This window comes from Phyllostomus discolor, chromosome 6, assembly GCF_004126475.2.
Source record: "Phyllostomus discolor isolate MPI-MPIP mPhyDis1 chromosome 6, mPhyDis1.pri.v3, whole genome shotgun sequence".
Classification (NCBI taxonomy): Eukaryota; Metazoa; Chordata; class Mammalia; order Chiroptera; family Phyllostomidae; genus Phyllostomus; species Phyllostomus discolor.
This window is the reverse complement of record NC_040908.2, coordinates 94,072,458-94,095,954: the sequence shown is the minus strand read 5'-3', so window position 1 is coordinate 94,095,954 and position 23,497 is coordinate 94,072,458. Positions and strand designations below refer to the sequence as shown.

General features: G+C 36.1%; 1 protein-coding gene across 2 annotated transcripts in view; it reads right to left on the bottom strand.

Moving 5' to 3' along the window:
• Positions 1–23,497, bottom strand: part of PDGFD (platelet derived growth factor D) — a 244,702-nt gene that overhangs the window by 96,597 nt on the left and 124,608 nt on the right. The gene's annotated exons all lie outside the window — the stretch shown is intronic.

The window sequence follows — 23,497 nt, the reverse complement described above, 5'->3', positions numbered from 1 at the left end:
CTGATGAACAGTTCTACTGACTATAGCAATTCTTTACATGTTTCTCACACACTGAGGTGAAAGCTTGACTTGTGTTTTTGTTTTCTAACTGGTAGCATGATCTATCCATACACTGAGTAATGTCTCATTATTTTACTGTAAATCACTGCAATGTTGGTAGGAGAGATGGTCAGGAGAGAAATGGGTATTGGTGAAGGACTCATAGAGGAAGACTTGATGATTACAGAGGAAGAAAAATAGTGCTAAGGTGCAGAAAAATATAGTTGAGGAAGTGATTTTGATCGTTTTTAAGAACTTGTCTCGCTAGGGATGGCAGACACTCTGTAGGTAAGCTTGAATGGTGACATCTTCCTGTAGTACTATCATGAAAAGGATTCTGAGCCCGTGTGTCTATTAACTGTGGAAAAGTGGGAATGATTAACAATGTCCGGCATTGGTCTAGAAACACAGAGGCAGAATCACGTTTGCATCACTCTTTTTAACACTGAACATATTGTAAGTCTCCTTTTGCTCTATACTTAGCTTTCCACTTGCCTGTACAACAGGACTATGCATTTCTAGATGGCGCTATTATTCTCAGTGGGTACCTAATAAATGTAAAATAAATATTTGCTCAGAAGTATGATAGAAAAAAATGAGTGGTTTACCTGTCTAGAAGCAAAAAGATCTTCTGGCAAATTAAATTTACATAGCACATAATTTACATAATTTTTAGACCATATGTGAATGTTAAGTAAAAACAATAATTTTCACAACAGCTAATATTTACTAAATATGTCTAGGTACTGTGACAAGTGCTTAATATTTATTGGTCTATTTAAAGCTCAAAAGAAACTTATGCATTAGTCCTCATTAGTCCATTTATTCAGAAGCAGAAACTTGCTTATATGTAGCAGCGACAACTTCTATTCTTCATTTACTGACTTCATTTAATTGTGTCACCTACTTTAACTTTAAGCAGCAGACAGTCAGATATCTGTAACCAGTTAACTGAACAAATGAGGTTAATAGTCACTGGATTTTATTATTCTCCTCATCTCAAGTCTTCACACATCCAGTTATTTTGGTGCTGATCACCACACACCAGCAAGCTTGTCTATGGTCCTGTATCATGTACATTCCCTAGCATCCAGCAGGTGTTAGTTTGTTTGCTGCAGGATTAAAGCAATGACCAAATAAAGGAACTGTATGAGCTGATACATGACACTGCAGAAGAGATTGTTTTCTGTCTCAAGATTAGCCTGCTTACCCTCTATAACCATAATTTAAAAAAATATTTAAGAGCAAATAACATTATCTTTGATAGGAAAAACTGAGTTATATGACTAAGACATGGTCATATGTTTGGAATATATATACACACACACATATGTATATATACATACATATATATAGATAGAGTATGACTATCAAATGAGAAACTTGTAAATATTCTAATACATAATATCCTTTAGAGATTATTAAATATGTTTGCAATATACCCTTGGTTTTTGAAATACAAAGCAAGCTTAATATCTTGTTAAATCACTATGGTGATCTAGCATCATTTTTTTTCAGATTCGATAGAAGAAAGACTTGGCCTTTAATAAAAAACAATTCATACTATCATTTAATAAGTATTGAGAATGACATAATTGTGTGAATATAAATGGTTAAAAGGAATATATTTTTACCCAAATAGGCAAATTCAGAGGCCTACTATGGTTTATACTAGCAAACTGGATGGTTATATGAAAAAAATAATGATATACCAATATCTGCCTGGCTTCCCTGGGAACCCATATACAGGGGTGGGCAAAAATACATTTATGGTTATAATACAATAATTAATAAATAATAATAGACTCTGTTTTGTGTAGTTAAACTGCAAACCTTCTTTTGCCCATCCCTGTAATAATAATAAACAGATAATCTCTGACATGATTAGCAGAAAATAAATCTGAAGCCATTTTCTGGTACCAGACCCCAAATAGTCCATCACTGTATAAGCATTTACTGAGATGTTAAAGGGTGCCTGATGGGCATCCAGGACTGAATTGTAGAAAAGGGTCAGGTTTTCATTCTCAGTGTGATGTCACTAGGTAGGATGGGTAAATTTTGGACTCTTCTGATATTTTTCTTCTTGAAAAGGAAAAATTAAAAATATATATATTTTCCTTCACACACACACACACACACACACACACACACACACCCCTTCCTATTTCCATAATTTTATGGCTTCTAGAATACTGCTCTGTTGCTCTGAACTGTTATTTTATAATATTTTAATTTTATTTCATAAACTGAGTAATTGTTTATAAATTTTACTGGATTTCTTTTTCTGAAATACCTTTGATAAAATTCTATCTTTTAGATTGAGTTAGAGTTACTACTAATTTGTGAGGTTGTTACAGGTGCTATGCTATGAGAAACCAGTTGAAACATGGTTCTACTTTCTTCTTAGATTAACAGTCTAGTGCTTGAAAAAGAAATGCAGATTTTGTTTATTCTCAAGGAGTCTCAGGTGTGAACACAGCTACATAATAAGTTCGTCTTAGGAAAACTTTAATTTCAGAAGCACAAAAACTATGAGTCATCCAAAGCTTTTTGTACTGAAACTAAAAAGGTAAAGATAGCATTGCTTAGGCATATGGAATATAAAAAGCATTATAAAGCACCTGAGCACATGGAAAATATATATTTAATATTTTCATTAAATAAAATAATATATTTAAAAGTATGACTTTATTTTTTAAAGATTTTATTTATTATTTACTTTTAGAGAAAAGAGAAGGGAAGGAGAAAGAGAGGGAGAGAAACATCAGTGTGAGAGAGAAACATTCACTGGTTCCTTCTTCGGACCGAACCCACAACCCAGGCATGGGCCCTGACTAGGTTGAACAGGCAGCCTTTTGCTTTGTGGGATGATGCCCAGCCAACTGAGCCACACTAGACAGGGCTAAAAGCACAATTTTCTAACTAGTATATGTATCCATATTAGACTAGAGATACATACAGAATAAACTTGGGTTTTGGGAAGTGTGAAAAGAATGAATTAGAAAGTACCACAGTAGAAATATGCATTAAACTATGTAGAATGGCATATTTCACCAAATTATAAAACTGTGTGAGAGTTTTGCATGGTCCTCCAATTTAGCTATTTACACATTTTCCATTTCTATTTTTCACTTTTGGCTAAAGACCCAATCCTTTCATGCATATAAAGAACTCATGTGGAAACTACATTGGACACCAGCTGTTTTTCACTATCCATTTCACGTCTGTGCTATAGAGTCCAAAACTTCAATCAGAATGCATTCTCTTTTGATTAATCAATTTTGGAAGCATAGTAAGTTCTCAAGAATACTTGCTTAGTGAATCCTTTTGAAACTCTGCAAACCCGTTTGAAATTGTAGAGATAAGGAGGGGCCTTTTACTTTACTTGCACAGCACTGCACGTTCAATCATCCACTGATCCCATAGACTCATTTAGGCTGCAAGTAACAGATGACTACACCAGAAATTACTTAAAGAAAATGTGTTACCACATAGGAAGTCTGGAGGTAGAACTTATTCAGGGTTGGTTAACACAAGGCTTTGCCATATAGTCACAGCTTCTGGCCTTCTGCTCCGCTATCCTGGGTATGTTGGCAGTTCTCCTCAGAATGTGACGGATGGCTCCGGTGGCTCTCGCTCTCTTGACCTCACAGGATTGGCTTCAGAAGCCAAAAAAGGGCTTTCTGCATATGTCTTCCTTTTTAAGAAAGCAGAAACCTTTCTGGAACCCCTATACCCACCCTAAGCAGGCTTTCCCTCCTTCTTACTGGAAACACTCTGGAAACATTCCCAGGGCATGCCAGTCCCAAGAGGGAAACAGAATTATCGCAACTGGCTCACACTCACACAATGCACTTCCCTGATGAAGGGCGGCTGAGCCTCCCCTGAAGCCCATGTCTACCCATGAGGGTTCTGTATGTGAGAAAAAGAGGAGGAAAGCAGTTAGAGTGGCCACTGATGGCACTTATTTAACAACTGCTGTATTTGCTTGTGTTTGTACCAGTTTTTACAAGGCCACCAGAAACATATAGCCAACCAATATTTTCTGAATGCATCTTACTTCAACAAGGACAGGGCACCAGAAGCACTCTTGGAATGAAAAATGTTAATATGACATAGCTCTTGCTCTAAAAAAGGTGTTTACATTATGTTTGGTGTCAAGGGAGGTTGGCAAAAAAACCTTTCCTTCCATATTTGGCTTGTAGCAACACTAAAGAAATATTGGTCACAGTAAAGTGAATTGAGTAAAGCTCTTCAAACATTTTCAGCCCTCAGAAATTTCTCTCTCCTTAGTACTATCTGTTAATATTCTGTGAGTGTTTTTTTCCTTTTTTACTAACCATTAAATAGAAACATGTACTAAAGATATCAGATAGGAAGATTTAACCTTTAGCTGCTGGAGGCTGACTCTCAGTCTCCTTTAGCCAAATGTCAGTCCTCATCTGTTTCCTCCCGTCCATGTTTCCAGCCAGCCACTCAGCATAGCCTCTATCACTGTCCTGTCAACCCCTCACCCTCCTCTGTTACAAAAAAGATAGCCCATACAATTAGTAATCTTCATAAATCCCAAGTGCTTAACCATGGAAGTATTCAATAAATAGTAGCTGCAGTGTGGAAGTATTGATCCTTCCCCTCACCTGTGAGATTCTTTGTGGGTCCTGACACCTGTATTACAAAGAAGTATTCAGCTGGCATTGCCTCACTCTCCATCTTATTACTTACACCAATATGCTAACTTTGTAAAGATGTGTTATTGTCATTTATATCTCTAGAAAGATTGGAAAACTAGTAGAGTGACTTGCTGTTCTCACTGGTAAGTCGTTATGTGACAGAGGGATTTTAGATTAAAAAATTAACAGAGAATATTATTATGATATGGTAAGTGGGCTGTAGGGAAGAGAAATAACATTTCTTGGATCAGGCATTGTGACAGAAAACATGCTATGTTATTGGCTTTGCCTGAAACTCTCATTCTTTTACTGTCTTCCCCTTTCCAGATGAGAAGCTTCTACAAAATAAGACTCATTCACTGTTGTTTCAGGGTCTAATGGGAGATAATAAGAGGCATTAAACAAATATTTTTTGAATGAATGAAATTCAGAATATTCTTGAAACAAGATACTTAGGTGCATTTATATATGAAGAAGCAATACAGGAGAAATTAACCAATCAGCCCATTTGTTGAATAAGTAGGTTCATTCACAGTTTTGAAGCCAAAATTCATAAACCTTATAGTCAAATTGATGATGTATGCTCCTGCTAGACTGCTTTTGTGAACTAAGATGTCTTTTAGAGGTTCTGCCCAATTCATACGATACCCCTTTCTATGAGAATAGTAGTCCAAGGGGTCCCAGATGGCCCCATTCCTCAGAGGTGAGCTACTGCCACTAATGTTTTCTTCCAGACACTGGGGTCGGGGCCCTTACACATTTTGTCTGCTATGGTATGTCTTTTTCCATCTCCCTTTCACACCCCATGAGTGAATTCATCCTTGAATCTCAAATGTATAAGATGGTGCCTGGCACAAGATGAGGCCCAATAATATCTAAGAAATAAATTATTCAATGATGATAAAATTTTAAAAAATTATAGTCAAATTTTACCACATTATGGCTTGTACTTATTTAGCCAAAACTATTACTATATTTATTTGGCATTTACTACTTTGTGCAAGGCACCATAGTACATATCACAGGGCACAAGTACAAAAAACATAATCATAACACAACAAAAGTAAGACAGTGAAAGTCACACATATTTAAGCCTAAATGCCCACTCCAAACATTTATGACACTTTTCCAGAATAGTACATTGAGAAGATTTCTAAGACGGCAGATATGATCTGAAAGAAAGAGTATCATGCATAATTATTAATATCTACTATCAAAATGGGAAGTGGATAACCAGTCATTCATACATGTTATATATTTGAGGTGTTTTTAACATATGAAGGAAAGGGTGGTAAATGGACATGTATAAAGGACTCATGGACAAAGCCAAGTGGGTAGGATTGAGGGTGGAAGGTGGGGGTGGGTAGAGTGGGGGAATGTGATGGTAGGAAAATGGAGAACACTGTATTTGAACATTAATAATAAAAAATAAAAATTAAAAAATAAAATATGTTTATGTGGAGCATTCTGTACTACTTTCTAGCTATGTGTCTGTGGGGAAAAAACCACCCAATCTAGGTGTCCAACTCCAAAATTATGATGGAGAACATCTCCATTAACTTCTTTGTGGAACTGTTAGAAGGCAAAAAAAAAAAAAAAGTGAAAATGCTTTATATAAAATCTTAAGCAGAAATGAGAAAAATGTCATTTAGTTCAGCAGACATGCAGAAAAGTAGCACAAAGGAATAAACAAACAATGAATTCTAGGTAGCAAATGTTTTAGGAGTTCAGAGGGTGGTGAGGTAGTTTCTTATAACAATTTATTGCTTCAAAGAGTAGAAGTAGCATGTGTAATAAAAATGTAGAGGTGGAGACATATACTTAATATTTAAACTCTGGCTTCCTTGACACTATCTCTAGAAATGTTATGTCTTGGAGCTATTTCATTTTTTTTCCCCCCAGTAAGTTTGAGGTGGCTGTGACTGCTAACATAATATACTAAAAATAGAAACCCCATAAAGTGTGATCTGACTCTTCATTTAATTTCCTAAAGATATTACAAATAATTTATTGATAGCTACTAAATGAAAATAAAAATGGAAAAAATGTTCCAATGTAACAAGAATAAGAAAATGTGTTAGATAAGGAAGATAAGTATTAATAAAAACAATAATTATTTCATTGTGTCATAGCTGTTTTGTTAGGGACCTTGTATACATTAGGGAACACAATGAAAGTTTCTAGAATATGTTGAAAAAGGCAATGAGAAACATGTTTTTCTATTTAGATCTAGGGAAATGACTATATTTTAAGAGTATTGGGCTCATGATATGGTCATATTTTGTTCTCAACTTTTCTTATGCCTGAACATAACTGCCAAGTTTCATATCTGTTCTAATATTATACTATTCCCTGCATGAATCTGTACTACTAACGGGAGAATTTTACGTGGAAAGGACCATTAATGCCAGTTTAAATGTACTGACTTAATTACGTTTTAACTTAATTTCTGGGGATTTGTGTGTTATTTATAATTAGTGAAAAAAATCAAAACCTTGGCTTAAGAAATTTATTTTTCTAGACAAGTTCTAAGGTTATGCTACTCAGTGTGCCTGTCTACTATGTGATGAGGTTGAGCTGTATTGAAAATCAACATACTGTGTTCCTCATTTAAAATTTCTTCCTACAAATTAAAACCACCATGAGATATCCCCTCAAAGCTGACAGAATGTCATTATTAATAAATCAACAAACAAGTGCTGGTGAGGTTGTAGAGGAAAGGGAACCTTAATGCACTGTTGATGGGAATGCAGACTGGTGCAGCCACTGTGGAAAACAGTACGGAATTTCCTCAGAAAACTAAAAGTGGAACTGCCTTTTGACCCAGAGATTCTACTGCTGGGACTATAGCCTAAGAACCCTGAATCACCGATTCAGAAGAACTTATGCACCCTATGCTCATAGCAGTGCTATTTATAGTAGCCACATGCTAAAAACAGCCTAAGTACCCATCAGTAAATGAATGGATCAAACAACTGTGGTACATTTACACAATGGAATACTATGCAGCAGAAAGAAAGAAGGAGCCCCTACCTTTTGCTACAGCATGGATGGAACTGGAGAGCGTAATGCTAAGGGAAATAAGCCAGTTGGTGAAAGACAAATACCATATGATTTCACCTGTAAGAGCAACCTAATGAACAAAAATAAATTAATGAGCAAAATAGAATCAGAGACATGGAAACATGGAACAGAATGACAATGGTCAGGGGCAAGAGGGGGATAATGGTGGAAATAAGGGGTAGGGACAAGTCAAAGAATGTCCTATGGACATGGACAATGGTGTGGGGATTGACAGTAGGAGTTGGGGATGGACTGTGCAGAGGAGGGCAAAGGGGGAAAATTGGGAAAACTATAATAGAATAACAGTAAAAATTTAAAAAAATAAAATTTATTGCTACAAAAAACACTTTTAGCAAACTAAACAATGTTCTAGAGTCATAGTTAATGTACACTTGGTGCAAGTTCCTTATCTTATTATGGACCAGTAGTAACAAAGGGTTCATGGGAATGCCAGCAGGTCTATGGATCACATTTGAGCTACACTAGCTGGGGGAAAACTAGAAGTTGATTGATTCACTTCAGTGTGATCTACTGAATCACTAGAATTATTAGTTGGAGAGCTATTAGAGTGCTTCTTTGCACAGCATTGTTATGAAAGAGAAAAGAACACTGGGGCCAACTGTGAAGCACATACTATGATAGATCTCATTACTGTTGCAGTTCTTCATCCTTTACTTTCTCACTGCTTTATTGTCCTGCCCCATTGATACTGGGCTTGGAAATATGATTTTATTAAAACAAACAGAATGCAGGCAATCATTATGGCATGCTAATTCTGAGTCTATGCCCTAGGGGTTGTCCTGTGTTTCTATTCAACTCTGTAGCACTTCTGTCATTGACATGAGAAGCACATGTATTGGATACCCTGTTAAGCCAATGATGAGAGAAGATGAGAGACATACAGAGCAGATGTAGATCCAAACTGAATGTGGGAGCCAACGACATACAAGCCTTGTCTACATTTGTCAAATTCCATTTGACCCCAGACACATGAGTGGGAATAAATAATTTTTGTTTTAAGCCACTGAATTATGGGATTGTTGTTATATAGCTTACTCTGGTAGCAGCTAACTAACACATGTATGAAGGGAAACTTCCAAGAATCAAAGTGATGGATACCTGCTGAGACAGATGGTGTTGGAGATGGTATACTCACACCCTGGCTATGGGCATGGTGAATGAGGTACTAATAATTAGATTTCTAAGTAGCACATTCAGGCAGGTGTTAAAAACTTCTGATTTCACAAGTGCTGAGAATCCCCATTAGGGGTCTGACACAAGGAAAGGACCACCCTTCCTTATTTTCTTTCCCAGTTAGTGAAGCAAAGAACAGAATGTGATGCACAAATACCAGAAATTGTTAATGAAAGAATAATGTTTTAAATTGGGTTATAACATACTTTAACCATTTACTAAAGAGGAAGAATTTTAAGCTAATGATAGAATGCATGTATGCTGACATATATGAAGTTACACTCTTCAGTTTGCTTTCTTAAAATAATTATGTTAAAGTAAAAATAGAACTCTTATTTTACAGTGTGGACTCAACTGATTTTCTACTCTTGTTTGTATTTTCCTTTAAAGTTCTAACTTAATGGACCTTGTCAGGATACTGTTCAAGATTGATATTTAGACTTAAGAGCTTAGAGAGATAGCTGCACTAATTTGTGCAGCTTTGTTAGTAGATTGGACAAATAGGGCTGCCTACAGAATAATGTTTTCATAATTATCACTTAGAATGTGATAACACAATAATACATACTTTATGTAGCATTAATAATTTCCTAGGTCAATTTCCAAAGCAGTTGGTGCCAAACACACCATAAGGAAGAAAAAAAATCTGAACTTGAAATTTATGAAAATAAAAGTGAAAGAATATTTTATGTTGGTTTCTGGTGTTACAATGTTAAACCAAAATCTAGTGAATGTATCTGCACATTCACAAATGTTTAATAAATTTAGGTATGTACACTCATAATAAATTTACAGCCCACTTTTATAGTTGTTAAATTTTTCTAGATACCATTTGAGTAATAATTATATAAAATGTAAAAACTACATTTGTTCAAAGGTTTATTGGTTTGTACTTCCAGTTAGTCAAAAATGAAAACTATGGAACAACTATTTCCCAAAGGAACAAAACATATACATAGACCTTTGATTTAGTGCCCTTAGCCAAACTCTGCAGCAGCTCACTTAATAAAGAGGCTACAGCCATCCAGGGGGGCTCCCCAGGGTGAAATGTTTCACTTTGTAAAGCTTAGTATATAATTAGAAATCTGCCATAATTATGACCTTGAATATATTCTGGAATAAGGTATATTTAAATTACCAGAATCTCTGGTAAATAACAGCTGCAAGACAAGCAACAAAAATGTTTTTTGAGCAGTGTTTTATTTACATCTTTCTGAACTATAAACTGTGCTCCAGTGCATTGCAAATGGAATGTCAGCCATCCTGTGTTTTCAGGGAGCTCTTGCTCTCAAAAGATTCAATCATTCCTTTGTAATTAATAAGGCAAAGTTACTTTCATCTCATTGAATTCACTGAAAACATACTTATATAATCATTCTAGAAATGCACCTACCTACCGGGCAGCATTTAAGAAGTGCTGATTTTGAGTACAAGGAAAAAAGATGACCCTGACTATTCTTTTTTTTTTTAAATTTTATTTATTTATTTTTAGAGAGGGAAGGGAGGAAGAGAGAGAGAGAGAGAGAAACATCAATGTGCGGTTGCTGGGGGTTATGGCCTGCAACCCAGGAATGTACCCTGGCTGGGAATCAAACCTGGGACACTTTGGTTCCCAGCCCGTGCTCAATCCACTGAGCTACGCCAGCCAGGACTACACTGACTATTCTTTTACCAATAGTTCTGGCTTTTTCATAAAAGATACACTACTGATCCATTCTTAGTAAATTTCATAATTTCTCCTAATGTCTAGTCTTAATATCATGTAAAGACAATCCACTGTTAAGAAATTTCACATATAGCTATAGAGTAAAGACTGAGTAAACGTGATCTCAGTAAACATTATGTAACCACAGATGCTCAGCATTTCTCTCCCAACAGTGAACTAGTATTGTAGCCACCACGGACTCTCAAAGTGAAAGTCTATAGATTGGCAAAATGCCTATTACAATTTACACACTTATTGCAGAAATTTTCTTAGAAACGATTTTTCTTTTAGATGTAAAAGAAATTTACATCTAAATTCAGGGTGAAATAACTACAACCTGTGTCTCTAACATCAGCCATGTTTTAATATATAAACCTTGCTAACTTAAGGAAAAAAGATATACAAGCAAAATATAACCAAAGACACTGAAATAGAGAACAGGCTGACAGTGACCAGGGGGGAGAGGGGAGGAAATTTCAGGGGAAAAGTGTCAAATGTTTGCAGGAACAAGTATAAAGGATACATGGACAATAACGGGGGCATGGAAACAGGGGAGGGAGGGAGGAAGGTTGGGGTGTTGGGCTGAGGTGGGGGGAAAAGGCAGAAAACTGTACTTGAAGAACAATAAAAAAAATGAAAAAAATGTACAAACTTGGGACACTTTGACCAGTGTTAATATGATCTCATACATTCTTCCAACATTTCTGCTTTTGACACTCAGTCTTTATAGATTTAAACATTTGTCTCATAGTGTAACATAAACTAAGACACTGAGGGTAAAAATCATGAGTAAGAGGAGGTTTTGGTTGGGGCTCTTGTGAACAAAAAATTTCTTAAAAATACAGAATTGGGCATTTAGTGTCAAGGAGTTTTCATCTTGGACTATAGATTTTGTTGACAAAAGAGGTAAGTCAAAAGGACTAACATCTCCAAGTATAAACTTAAGCATATATTTGAACATGATGATATGATGCAAAGAGAAATGAAACAACAGTTATTCATTACTTATCACGCTGCTAGTATATCTTCATTTCACATGTAAAACAAATTGGTCAGAGGCTACGAATTTTCATCAAAGAATCACAATAACTTGACTGAATTGCATACCAATAACTGAGATTTAAGTCATTGTCTCTCTAATGTTTACTAATATTGTCAAAACAATGAGACATACACGTAAGACTGCTGTCAAAAGTGTGCATACAAATTACCTAATTGCATATTCAAGTGTCAAGCCTGCATAAGCTCTACTGAAGAAGTGATCTCAAGAAGTTGTGGACAGAATATAGAACACAGCCTAAACCAAGTATCATAACATGACTGATGCTTGAAAATAAGCCCCAAATGACTGGCAGGTGGATTTCTCTGGAGTCCACAGGATATCACGTGAGAACCTTCTTTAAAATGCAATGAAATTTATGCACAGAACCAAAGGTGTCAAAATAGGGACCTGAAACTCAATATACCCAAAGTCCATGCTCTTAAGATCTATGCCAAAGTGTCTTCCTGATACATCTTATTATATATTGTAAATACCAAATACAGAACCTGTGAGATTTACTGGCAGGAAGCTTTTGAATGTGAATCAGCTAATTTAGAGCAACAGTTGAGAACACTGTTAGAGGACATGTAGATTAATAAAAGCCACATTGATCCCTGATCCAGGCACTAAGATTTGTCAGATGGTTTGAGGTATAAACCCATTGTGTTTATACTTTTGTAAAATCTACATGAATTTTTGGGACTTTAGAAGAAATAATGTAGAAACACACACACTATAATGGATGAATATGTCACCCTTACAATTTATGATTTTTCCTCAGACACTAACACTGAGACAAAAGTGTGGGTAAAAGCTGGTTTTTATTTGGGAGGTTATCCCAGAAAGCACAAGTGAGAAAGTAGATCGAGTGAGACAAGAAAGGGAGAACATCTAATGAACACATTACTGCCATGACAACTTCACTTCAACCCCTCTGAGGAACCATTTGGAACACACTTTAGAATTATTCCCCAGAAGATGGAGAAGCTGGTGGTATTCATTCCCTGAATTCCGTCTTTCACTGCTGGAGAGTTGTTTCTGGGGTCGGTTAAAACCCTAGCTCTTCCAGGCTGGGGAGGTCTGAGAAAGCTCCCTGGAGGGCAGAGAAACCGAAACACACAAGTGCAGAAATGGGAAGCTGTCAGCATTTCCAGAACACATCCATGGGCTCAGGGAGATGAGCCAGGGGAGCAAAAGTATCTCTTCAAAAGTACAAGCATCACAAAATCTCAGTTTTCTTTACTCAGCAGTGCACATTTCCTAAAGAACTCATCGATTTCCCTAGCCACTGGAAAGCAAAGATAAAGTGTTTCTGAACCTGCTTTTCTTACTTCTCCCTTTTTCTTGGAGCCGCCCTCCTCATTTGATGGTCAGATCCCACACGGACTCACTACAGAGGCCCTCAGATGCCCTGTGCATTTTTGCTCTGTATGACAATGCAGCAGGTGGGAGGCTAGGGGAGGTGGTGTTCTGTTCCCACTGCTCCTGCCTTTATTGCTTTTGTTCAGACTGCGTGACTGTGATTACTACACTGTCTTCTGACATTCACCCAGCTGAATACTGTGTGAGGAGAGACTGGTGTCAGCCCGTGAATGTGGCATTAGATATGTTGTTTTCTGCAATGTCTCTGAAGGCTATGCTTCGTTTGGACATTTGCCCTGTGTTAACCCCAATCTATGCCATCCTGAAAGGAGCCTGCCTCTTGGCCATATATTCAAATCATCAGAAACTTAACTGTTTTCTAATAGTCTCAACAGTGATGTTGGCACTTCAAAATCCATTGGTGAGGGCAGGAATAAAAATAGTAGAAAAAATAGTACATTCTATTTGTAAATATAAATGGAATGTTAGATGTTTTAAATTCATCATTTAAACTTTTCATATTTTATAATGTTATACAGTACTATATACACTTTATAAGTATACACATGTGGAGAGTGTGATCAAAGTTGATTTTTTTAAACTAACAGGTGCATCATCAAAGTATTTGAAGGTCCTTCTCTGAGAGATTGCCTTCATTGTCCCCTGGCCAGAGGATCAATGATCTCTGTCAAAAATAGTAGTACTTCAAAGAAACTTTTAGATGGCTGCTGTTGATCGTGCTGAGAAGTCTGCTATGCTTCCAAATCTCATGGCCTCATGGCCACACTGTTCAGTCCAGATGACTCTGGGCACCCACTCTGCATGTTTGATTTCCTCAGCTCGGTAATTTGTTCTCAGGGTTTGTTTAATAAAGAAAACAAAAAGTCCTTTGGAAAGTGTTCTGTAGGGTGAGGCACTCTCATTGTTCCATGTGAGACATAACTGTCCCCCACAGTGATTTTGAAAAAAACTATGCTTATATCCTTGGTGTCAACCTCAACAGTTTGCACACAAGATAATCAATCCTGTCTTGATTTACCATGCAATACTTTCTCAGTCTTAATTATGGTGAATAGATTTTCTTTTCACTATGTTCTGTCTGCTCAATAATTCTATAAGCACCTAATAAGCAGGGACCTTGTTGTCTACTTTTGGTAACTACAAAAACACCTTGCAGACTGCTATTGTTAAAAGTGACATGAATAAATTATTGACATAATGTACTAGTAAGGGATTTACTTATTCAAGTTTTGAAAGATATTTCCTGGTTTTTAAACAGATTTGATGATCAAGTCTTGCTACTATTCGGGGCAGCCCAGAGTATAAGGCTGAAGGGAGCAGGAACAGCCTCAAAGCACACCACTCAAGGAAACTTAATAAGGGCTTAAAATTAATTTACATATTTCCTTCAGGATGCATAATTTCTTCTTCTCTTCTTACTTTTCCAGGCTGTTAATTATTGTTCATACTTATATGAGGAAAAAATAACTTACTTCAATAGAGTGCTTTTCCATTTACAAGACAAATTCAAATTTTCCACTAAGTCCACACCAAAATCCTATGGAAAAGAGATTTTCATTACCCTCATTTTATATAAAAGTGATGAGACTAAACAAAATTAATGCTTTGTCCCAGCATATTTGGATAATAAATGACAAATTCAAGGAATTAAAACCTTACTTTTGTTAGATAAGATCAATAGTAAACCAGGGCAATGGGGGAACATGTGTCACCCATTAACTCAGCAGTCTTGAACTTGGTCTGATAGGATTGCCAGGTGTTCCAAAAATCACAAGAAAAACCATGATAGTGCAGGAGGAGGGGAGCCCTTGAAATTCTGTATGCATCATTTCAACTAGATGGAAAAGAAAGTCTTTGAAACTGTGTTTTAATCACAAGGTCTGGAAGGGGTAGGAGAAAAAAAAACCTAGAAACTGTGGCTACAGGCATAAAAACCCCCAAACCCAAATAGTGGGTGGACTCAATTAGCTGGGTGCCCACTTGCAGCTTTGTGCTCAAGTGTATAGAACAAATTTACTACTTTATGTCTACTATACATGGGGCATTCAGCTAGTCTGAGTGCCCATGTGCAGCTTTGTGCTCAATAAACTTCCTATCTCATGTCTACTATACATGTTGTCCCTTGAATGAATTATTCTCTTGTGAGCAAGGCAAGGACTGAGGAGGGGGATGCCCTAACCCCAGTCTCCTAGGTAACACTTTTATGACTTCAAATCTACAATAGGCATTCTATCTTATTGCTCTGTATACAGTATCCAGTTGTGTGTGTGTATGTATGTGTGACTTTTTCTGGAACTGCAGATATATAAGTAGAATATTGTTTATATAAATATATATATATATATAAGAATATTGTTTTATATAAGGATAGAATAACGTATCTTTATTAAATTCCTGATAACTAGTTTATGAAGATGTCTGTATTTTGTTGGCATTCTTTTTTTTTGGTCACAGAAGCAGATTGAGTGATTATTTTCAAAGTACAGAACACATGGTCTTCTTTGTAATAAGTAATTCACTTAGAGTCTATTTTATTCAAAGTACAGCATGTTTTTTTTTCTCTAATTGAGATATTTTTCTATCTAGGATGATCCTAATTATTTTTGGTGAAAAATTCAATACCATAAAGGATTGGTGTTAGGGCTTTAAAGGAGAAGGTGGACACCTGAGGCTAGCTGCTAGGTAAATCTACTACATACTCTTCCCAGCAAACACAAATTACATCTCCTACTTGAAATTGTCATTGTTGTTCTTTTTCCCCCCCCAGGTTGGTTTGCTGCAAATTCTGTAGCTGATGATTCTGTTTGCTTTAAACTTTTCTATAAAGAAATAGTCTGAAAGCTCAGTTTTAATATCCAAAACCATGACTATAGTGAGGCTCCACTTTATGATGTCAATCTAATGCCAGAAGATTTCATGTTGCATAAGCAGTAATTTACTAGTTATGCTCAGAACATTTGGTCCAATGTCTCTTGGCAACAGGCACAAAGAGTCCACCATAACTCTATATTCTAGATGAAAACACTATAGTAAGAACCCAAAATAAAACCAAGTCTTTGTTTAAAATTAACACTGTTTTAAAGAAAAATAAGGAAATACAGAAAAATAAAAGACTCAAAGTTTTTTGAATGCTGCCTAGACATTTCTGTTCCATTTCTCTTATAGTTTGTAAAGAAAAAAATCAATGATAAATCAGAAAATGGGTCTCTGATTTTGAAAGCCAAAGTATGTGATTATTCTGATTAGTTTTTGTCTTCTGGAGGCCTCCAAAGAGATACTACACATGTTCTGTGAATAAGTGCACTGAAACATTTTACCAGTACATGAGTAAACAGGAGTATGCAAGCAGTTAAGTACATTTTTGAGCTCAGTGAAGTAGCACATTCATAAGTGTGGAGAGCAGGACCTGAAGCCATGTTTAGAGCATGCTCAGTAGAACAGTGACTCTGGGGAATGATACAGCCCCTCAGCATGCACAGTAGAGCATGTCAAACAACATGTGCTGATCTGAAGTGTAACACAACCCTCTGAGAGAGTGACATAAAACAACATGTGACTCAGAGCTGACATAAACATGTGTTTATCAAAATTGTGAAAAACATGCTTAGGAGAAACTGCATAAACAACATGACTCTGCTTCCAAAAGAAAGCATAAAAGCAGAAGACTCCAGAGTATGGATATGGATATGCAACCAGAGAGCAATTCACCTTGAGATGTCCTGCATGTTTCAGCCTCAGGAGAAAGAGCTCCACTGTGCTTCCATCCCGTGACTCTGCCTTGCAAGATGCTGACTCCCCCTGGTTGCCTCTTGGACCCGGACCTGATTGGGCTCTGGTGACTCAGGTTCGTTATTCTCCAATTCTCTTGTGTGATGTTATTGTTGATTGTTTCTGATTGATTATTATTGTTATTATGTAAGTATGGATTTGGATTGGTTCTGCATTAATAAAAGCAGAGTGAATAGCATAGTCACCTGTGTTGTCTCACTGTTATTCCTTAGTGTCTGTGTCACCTGCAGGGCCAGTGGCCATATAGATGGCCCAGTGCTTTAGGTGTATAATCCTAGATCAGATGACCTGAGCGGGGATGGAGGGCTGGCACATAAGAAAGAACACATCATGAAATCTGCTTGCAACAATAAGTGAAATGGAAATAATAATGGAACAGTGATCAGAGGTGAGCACCAGAGAATCATGTCTCTCAGAGTAGAAACATGAAATGCTCTGGATGTTATGTCATTGCATGGTCTTAAAAAGAATTCTCATTGCATTTAGGCTGCTAAATCTAATTTTTCCTGAAAAAAGTAGAAGGTGACTTGATTTCTTTTTTTTTTTTTTTTGCTATTTCTTAAGCTTTTGCTTATCAGGATTTGTTCTCATTTTCAAGGTTGGAATACAATTAAATCCTATAGATAGACAGATGGATTTTAGCTATGCTAATTACCATGGTGATCAATTAACTCAGCTGCTGTTTAGAATAGAGAAAGCTATATAAATAACAATCTGGGAATTTCCTCTTTTATCAGATAGCTGTAGAAACATCACCTATCATGCATATAATTCAGAAAATATCTAATTGACCACATTCTTGTGGTATGATGTGTTTTTTTATTTATTTATGACCTTTTTACTATATCTTTGCTTTGTCAGGAAAGAAACATACATGCATGCTGAAAAGACAGTTAACCCAAAGTGTTACCATAAATAAAATGACTTCCCATGTAACTAGCTTTTGGGGTGGCAGGGCCAGTGGCCAGAGGCATCAGGTCCTTCTTGTTTGGGTAGACTGCATGCTATTACTCTGTCCTCCATAGTTAGAAGTCTCATGTGCCAGAGGTGAATGTGTGTAGATAATGTGAAAACTGGTTACTTTCAGAAAGTTCTGCATTGTTTCATAGCTATATGTATAGTTCAATCAGCACACTTTTTAAAAATTAAAATATGATACCCACTAATTTTAGACATTCGTATTAAGAGCCCCCACAGGGACTTTTGAAAGTTCCTGATGACAGCTTCTACTCATTTTCTAATATCTCCACAGGCTAGAGAGTACTATAAAGCTAAGACTGATGGACAATGTATGTAAAGTTTTGAAGGAATCTTTGCCAACTCTAAAGAAGATGCAGGTGGATTGAGAAAGAGATCTATACAGATTTCAGTTCAGGAACTGTATAGACTTTTCCACATGAAATAAACACTGCCTCTTAACTCAACTAGTAGGCTCTATACCAGAAAGAAGTATGGATATTCACTCTGTTTGAGGGTGTAGGTGCCTGTGTGAGCATTGCTGATGGCAATTCTACCTTTTGAGAAGGCTATATTCATTCCTTGTACCAGTCCTACTCTCCTACAGCATCTATTTTTGGTTCAAGCATCTACAATAAAAAAATGAACTGTAAAATGTATGTTTGTGTGAGGGAGTCAGTCGAGTTAGTGGCATGATATTAACTCCTCAAGGAAAGGACTATTCCTCCAAACCCTGGTAAGTAAAATTTAACTACGGCTGTGACCAAATCATTCTTGCAGGTTCAACTCAATGAGCATTCTGCATAGTCCTATCCACACCCGGCACTCCCCCCATCCAAACAAGCAACACTTATCTCTTCTAAGTAAGCATAGTGTTTTATTTACATATCTATCATGACTCATATTAATTTTTATTATGTAAAATAATTCAGAGGGCACAAGTCTTATCTCCCCTCGTAGATAATCTTGTTCTTTGAAGGAAGAAGGTGACTTCTATTCATTTCTGCCCTCAAAGTGCCTAGTCCATTGACTTGCTCATAGGAAGTGGCCATTAAATATTTATTGTGAGAAAGTATTAACATGTTTCTGAGCTCACCTCCAAATAGGAGAAAACTAAATATGTAAATACTAAACAAGTTTTTAACTTTCCAAATACATATACTTCTGGGCAATTAATGAAACCAAGCCAAGATGCTTCCACAGACAGTGATGTTGCCCTCCACTGATCCCCACTAGGAATGACTGCTGGAAGGACAAGAAGCATAAAAGCAGAGAAAGCACACATACACATGTACACAAAATTATACCTGAGTAGAAAACAATCACAAACTGGTTTCAAACCTTAGCAGCACCCTCCTGGCAGCACTGAAAGAGAACTGAGGAAGAACTCAAGAGAGAGCTCCTGAGGAGAGAGAACTGCCTTTTCCTCACACATGAAGATCTGAGATTTCACTGTCACTCTTTTATGTGGACTCTTGTCCAATGTGCAGGTCTATATGGGAATTTTTCCAATCATTCAAACTTTTCTGGTTATACGTCAAGAACAAGATCTTGGTTAGAACTTTGGAGTTTCCAGGTTGAATAAGATAAGGCATCTGAGAGTAAAAATAATTAATGGAGTAAACATCTTATGGAAATAGTTTTAATGAAATGAAGATATAATTTCTAAAATAAAAGTATAAAAAGGATTTAATAAAGATGCTGACTTTCAAACCTATAGTTTGATATTTTAGTCTAATACACACTATTGCCCTTGGGGATTAAGGAATATGCTCAGACATATATGTCTTTTCCATCAGTTACCCTAAGAAGTGATAGGCACCTAGAAGATGCTCAGAGGTTAATACTTCATTGATTAATTATTAACACCTTATGAGCCAGCACATTTTCTCATTTTTAGGATAAGACATAGTTACCTAAATGCAATGACAAATTCATGTATATACAAGCATTAATATTCTGACAATAAAAATTTATGTTGAAGTTATTAAAGTGTATTTGAATTTATGAATAGGTTACTTTGGTATTTCTGACTTATAGTGGCAGTGATTTTTAATTTTTTAATTTTTATTTATTAATTTTTTTATTCTCACCCAAGAACCTTTTTTTTTTCATTGTTTTTAGAAAGAGAGAGGAAGGGGTAGAGAGAGAAACATTGATGTGAAATGGAAACAACAATCGATTGCCTTCTCATCCACGCTCGGCCATGCCTGACTGGGACTGAACCATAACCTGGGTATGTGCTCTGACTGGGATTTGATCCTGCCACCTTTTGGTTATGGGACAATGCTCCATCCAACTGAGCCACACTGGCCAGCGTTAATGACAGTGTTTTTTAAATGAGTTGATTACAAGTTACTACAAAATAGTACACAATAAAAAAATTGGTTTGATATGAAAAGAATGATATTTCTCAACAATAGCTGAATTCAAAATGCAAGGCCCTATTATTAGTCTTACTATTTAGTGTTACATGGTTATTCTTCACACACAGGAATAAGAACATGAAAACATTTCTTTTCTAAAGTACTCAGAAAACAAGTAACTGTCAATCTGAAGTTGTAAGTCATTTTTATCCTGTTTCTATTTTGTTACATTAAATTTATTTAATTTATAAGTATTTCTCTCAGAAATTGTAAGTAATCTTTAAACTTTCAATAACAAGAAATGTGTCTCACAGATCAGAGTAATTTTTATATGAGTAAGACTTTAGATAGATCCTAAGGCAAAAAATGGAGGCAGCAAACTTTCTTAAAAATAAGTAAATACACACACATACATTTAGATTTGGAAAATATACAGAGTGTGGCAAAAGTAGGTTTACAGTTGTTTGTATGAAAAATACAATAATTAATAAATAATATTACAAGGATAAACTTACAACAGTAAGCCTACTTTCGCTCCACCCTGTATATTTTTAAAAGCAAAATTATCAAGAGATTATCCTATGTTGTATTATTTTCTACATACAATATACAACTTAAAAGCCACCTCTTTTCATGGTACAATATTGAAACTAATAAACTACAGCAATAAATAAAACGTGCCATAAAAATATTCCCTGATGGAAAATGCCATCATCTTTCAGTTGCACTTTCAAAGTAATTGAAAAAATGTCCTGACTGCATTCTTGCTCATTCTTTTCTTGTTCCTCTCTCCATGTGTATGCTTGGGTATGTGTGTGTCTTCTCTCCTTACAGTGAAGGAAAACTATTAGCTAAGTTCCCAGCAGGTTCATTCAGATTAAACTCTCAGGTAGACCAAATTTCTTCAATTGCACACCTAAGAGGACATGATGGTGTTAAACTCCAGAGATAGGGGACCTAAGCGTTTCATATGGGAACTCTCCAAATATACTAATAAGAGATTGAACTTTCATTAGAGCATTTTTTAAAAAAGATTTTATTTATTTATTTTTAGAAAGAGAGAAAGGAGGGAGGAAGAGATGGGGAGAGAAATATCAATGTGTGAGAGAAACATTGATCGGTAGCCCCTCTCACATGCCCATGCAGGACTGGCGCACAACCCAGTCAGGTGCCCTGACTGGGAATCACAGGAGACCTTTCACTTTGTGGGATCTCACACAACCAACTGAGCCATGCCTGTCAGGACTCATTTGAGCATTTTTAATGCTTCTGTTAAATAATGAACTACCTGAAAAATAAATATTATTCATTTATGACACTTCTAGCACAATTTATTGCATTATTGTAAAGCAAAAAGAACAGTTAAGAAATTAAAATTTTAAAATCTCACCCAAGGATAGGTTTTTATTCATTTTACAGAGAGAAATGGGGAGGAGGATGGGATGGAGGGGAGCAAGAGAGAGAGACAGAGAGGAAGGGAAACATCAATGTGAGAGAAAAACATGGATTAGTTGCCTCCTGCACATGTCCTGGCGGGGGATTGAACCTGCAACCTAGGTATGTGCCCTGACTAGAAATTGAACCCACAAACTTTCTGGTGTAAAGGATGATGCTCCGACTGAGCTAACTGGCCAAGGCAGGAAAATTAATTTTTTAACCTAAGGACACTGCTTTAAAAATTCTGCATCTTTCCTAAGTTGCACTGAAAATCTCAAATGATGATTTAACTGTCTTAATAAGTCTTGACTGCACTTTATTTTAAAAGTAATACCAGTCACATAAAGAAAGAAATCCAAACACAGCAGGCTAATGTAATTGCTTAACATTTTTTAATTATTGTATATGCTACATAAACACATTTATGCAGCCACTATTTTTTTTTTAAGAAAAAGACATTTATTTTGCTCTGTAAGCAAGAGACACTACTTTAAGTATCAACTGATGTTGAAGTGGAGCCATCATGGATTTTTTGCTGCAATGCGTTTTTATAAAGAAACAAATTAGAAAAGGTATTATGGTGGGTTTATTCCAAAAACTAACTTTGGGGTTACTTACTTGGCCAATATGAAATCAGTGTCATCTTTCCTGTTTTCTGGGTATTTAGGCTACACAATGAGAATTGATTTTCTGAGTGATAGCCCTGAGAACTTGCATCGGTCTCACTTATCAAAGAAAGATTCAATTATGGGCCTATATTGTACTTACCAAGGAAGAAAGTAAGAGAATAAGTTTACAAAAGGCTCCTCAAGAAAAGTTTCTATAACCTTCAGTTACCTAGATTAGCACATCTAGATAATTCAGAGTGCCCATTTCTCAGTGGTTTGTGGAATATGGACTTATGGTATAAGAATTTTTATTTTTAGCAGTATCTAGATATATTCCCAATGACCTTCCAGTTTACTACATAAGCAGAAGAGGTTTTTAATTAAAAATATACGTGGTGGGACTAAAGTAAGTTTACAGTTATGAGTGCATAACTCATAGTTTGTTCTTATATTATTTATTAATTGTATTTATAATTTTTCATACCCCAAACTGTAAACCTACTTTTGTTCCCCTTCCCCATAGTGCTGAGTAAAATTAAAGACTCAAACAATATATAAACAGAAGTACTAAACATCCCCAGGAGGCTGTGTTTATCTTTTCAGTTTCCAGGCAGAGGTTTAAGTTTGCAGCAGAGGTTTAAGGCTGAACTAGAGACTCCAAAGGATCTTTGGCAATCTTGACATTGTGTGACCTACAGAACAATGACAGTTAATTGACCAAACCTGAGGGTCTCTGATTTCCTTCGTGTGTTCTCAGTAAAGAGTAAATTAGTAAAAAGCACTTAAGTACATAATACTACTGGAAGTAAAGAGTTACAGCAAGATGATAAAACATATTGCACTATGTTCAGTATCAGGAAAGGTAATGGTTACATATATAAAAACAGCTTCTTTGGGTGTGAACTGGGAATTCATGCTTTGCCAGAAACACCTCTATTCTATAAAAATGCTTTCATCACAAAGGGACCCCTCCTGTACTGTTGGTAGGACTGCAGACTGGTGCAGCCACTGTGCAAAACAGTACTGAGTTTCCACAAAAATTAAAAAATGGAACTGCCTTATGACATAGGGATTCCACTTCTCGTGTATGTATCTAAAGAAACCCAAAACGCCAGTTCGAAACAGATGTGACCGTGTGATCACTGCAGTGTTATTTATGATTTCCCATCAATAGATGGATGGATAAGAAAAGCTGTGGTACATATATACAATGAAATATTACCTAGCCATTAAAAAGAACAAAA